Genomic DNA, 3,618 nt, shown 5'->3' with positions numbered 1-3,618 from the left:
CTGAAAACTGGGTAACAAGAGCCTCATTCTGAATTGAGGAAACACAAGACCAATTACTGTTAATAGGGATGAATCTGTCCCCCGGAATTCTGGTATAAAGTGACTCAAAAAATTCCAGCACAAGCCTTTCAATGTCGCGGAATGAAGTCGAGACAACCCCATCATCATCTTTTAATTCAGTTATGAGGTTCCTTTTTTATTCGCATTTAGAAAGCGGTGGAAGAAGCCCGTATTCTCATCACCCAAAGAAAGCCAATTGAGTTTACTCTTCTGAATAAAATTACGCTCTTCATTTTGATAAATACTAAGTAATTCCGCTTGCAAAGCAGCTCTAGAATTCAACTCTTCTTGATTTAATCCAATCAACTCAGCCACAAAATCATATTTTTCTAATTTTGACATCAAGGATTTCTCTGTTTTTTTTTTTACCTTAGCTTGCGCAGCAATATTCCAAGCTTTTACTGCCAATTTAACTGATCTCAACTGCTCATGAAGAATGAAACCAGCCCATCCCTGGAAGTTAGAGTTGCTCACTGTTTCAACAATAATCTGATTAGAATCACTGGACACCAACCAGCTGTTACAAAACCGAAAAGGAGAGGGACCCCAAAGAAAAGAACCAGCCTCCAAGAATAAAGGAAAGTGATCCGAGAAGATGCGTGCTTTTCGAGAAACCCGAGAATTTTCAAAACAAACATCCCACATCTGATTTATGAAGAATCTGTCTAATAATGATCTTCAAGGAGAACTACCGTCTCTAGACCAAGTGAACCTTCCATTTTGCAATGGAATTTCCATGAGAGAAACCATGTCAATAAACTTATTGAATAATGACATTCCTCTAGTACTTCTGCCAAAAGAAATCTTTCCCGGGCCCAACGAGTGATATTAAAATTCCCACCTATGCACCAGGCCACGGGCCGAACAATCAGCTAAGGAAGACAATTCGGGCCAAACCAATTTCCTTTCTTTGCAACCACAAGGGCCATAGACATTTGTGATCCAACAAACCTTTTTGCACAAAGTGAGGCATTTGATTGACAAAGAGAAGCGTCTTTTAATGACCTCTGTTACAGATATTTTACTGCTGTCCCACATGGTAAGAATTCCCCCAGAAGATCCAACAGAAGCCACATAATCCCAGCCAATATCCTTAGAACTCCACAATGATTTTATAAAAGCCGAGTTCAAGGTATCCTTCTTAGATTCTTGAATCATGACTACAATTGTTGATGAATTTTTTAAGTGCTGCACGTTTAGAGGAGTCGTTCAAACCCTTAGTGTTCCAGGAGACAACCTTAATAATGACTGGGAGGAGGAAAAGGCAGTTGCACATCTAATTTAAGCCAGAATGATTCCACAATCGCCGACTATAGACACTAAATCTTTAGGCAAATCCAGGGGAATTTTAATAGGGAGAATATCTTCATCATTGAACAAGACATTCAGATCCATCCCATTAATTTCTGGGACTAATTTAGGGTCAACTTCAGTGTTGGGGACTGCCAATTTAACTGATCTCAACAGTAAGTTGATTAAGTTGGGCAGTAGGAGGGACACGAGACAAGGCATCTGCTGCTTTGTTTTCTAGTCCCGGTTTATACACGACATCAAAATTGTAGCCAAGAAGCTTAGCAATCCACCTCTGATGTTGAGGTTGGATAACCCTTTGTTCCAATAAAAGTTTCAATGATCGTTGATCAGTTTTCACTACAAACCTCCTGCCAAAAGATAAGGTCTACAGCGTTGCACAGCCAAAACTACAGCCATTAATTCCCGTTCATAAACTGGTTTAGCACGATCCCTCATAGCTAATGTCTGGCTAAAATAAGCAATTGGCCGATGATTTTGAATTAAGACAGCACCTACCCCGTATCCAGAAGCATCGGTCTCTATTTCAAATGGTAAGGAAAAATCTGGCAGTGCTAAGATTGGGAGAGTCATCGTAGCCATCTTTAAATTCTCAAAAGCTTCAGCAGCTGCAACAGTCCATTCATATGCTCCTTTCTTCAATAGTTGAGTCAAAGGAGCAGCCACACTTCCATAATTCATTACAAATCTTCGATAATATCCTGTCAACCCAAGAAATCCACGAACTTCACGGACATTAGTGGGCACGGGCCATTCTTTGATAGATCTAATTTTCTCGGGATCAACCTCTACACCCTTGCCCGAAATTATATGGCCAAGATACTCCACTTTCATTTTGGCAAACCCACACTTGTGCTGCATATTAGCATATAATTTATTCTCTCGCAGCACCTCTAACACCCATTCTAAATGTTGAAGATTTTCATCCAAACTTCTGCTGTAAATTAATATATCATCAAAAAAGACTAAGAAAACCTGCGTAGGTAAGGTTTAAAGATACTATTCATCAAAGCTTGAAACGTTGATGGTGCATTGGTGAGCCCAAAAGGCATGACAAGAAACTCATAATGCCCCTCGTGAGTTCTAAAAGCTGTTTTCTTCACATCCTTTTTACACATTCTAATTTGATGATATCCCGCCTTGAGATCAATCTTCGAAAATATATTAGCCCCATTAAGTTCATCAAACAATTCCTCTACTACTGGAATAGGAAACTTGTCTGGAACGGTCACACTATTCAACGCACGGTAATCTACACAAAACCGTCAACTACCATTTTTTTTTCACCAACAAGACCGGGCTCGAATATGGACTAGTACTAGGTTTTTATGCCAAATGCCATCATTTCATCAACCAATCTTTCCATCTCCTCCTTTTGCTGGTATGCATATCTATAAGGCCGAACATTGACTGGATTAGTCCCCTTCTTAAGATGTATATGATGTTCAATGGTACATTGTGGTGGCAACTCTCCAGGCCAATCAAAAACATCTTCATTCTTAGCTAACACGGCTGGAATAGACTCATGAGTGGTAGGCACTTCATCAACCCCATACATCGCTGCAAATGCCATTCCACCTTCCAAAGATCCACACTCAATCAGAAATCCCTGATCAAGTTCTGTCCATGTCTTCATCATGTGCTTCAAACTCACCCTAGCCTTCGTATGACTCGGATCTCCCCTTAATACAACCTTCTTCCCATTTTGTATGAATGTCAAAGTAATTTTTCACCAATCTACTTCGGTTACTCCTAATGTATGTAGCCATTGCATACCAAGAATGACATCCACTCCCCCCCAATTCCAATGGCAGAAAATTATCCACAACCTTCCATTCACCCAATAGCAGTTCCACTTGTTTACAAATTCCCTTCCCTTTTACAGCTGATTCAGACCCCAAAATAACCCCATAATCAGAAGTTTCCTGAATCCTCTTCTTCAACTACTTCTAGTTCTTCCCCATTTGCCCCAACAACTAAAACTCTAAGTTCCTTATGATCTTTCACTTTACACTTATGGCCCACAAAAAATCATTCCTCACAACGAAAACAGAGACCTTTCTCACGTCTAGCCTGAAATTCAGCATCAGGAAGTCGTTTTAGTGGTCCTTCTCGTCGATTAGGTTCACCAGCCACTCCTCGAAGTGTAATCATCCGCATTGGAACAATCCCTTCTGACTTATTATCATTAGAAATCACAGGAATTTGAGGTTTAAAAGAAGCAGAAACCTGGAATTTTCCATCCGC

Source organism: Cucumis sativus, unplaced genomic scaffold (genome assembly GCF_000004075.3).
Source record: "Cucumis sativus cultivar 9930 unplaced genomic scaffold, Cucumber_9930_V3 scaffold38, whole genome shotgun sequence".
In the NCBI taxonomy this organism is placed as follows: domain Eukaryota; kingdom Viridiplantae; phylum Streptophyta; class Magnoliopsida; order Cucurbitales; family Cucurbitaceae; genus Cucumis; species Cucumis sativus.
This window is presented reverse-complemented; position numbering follows the sequence as displayed.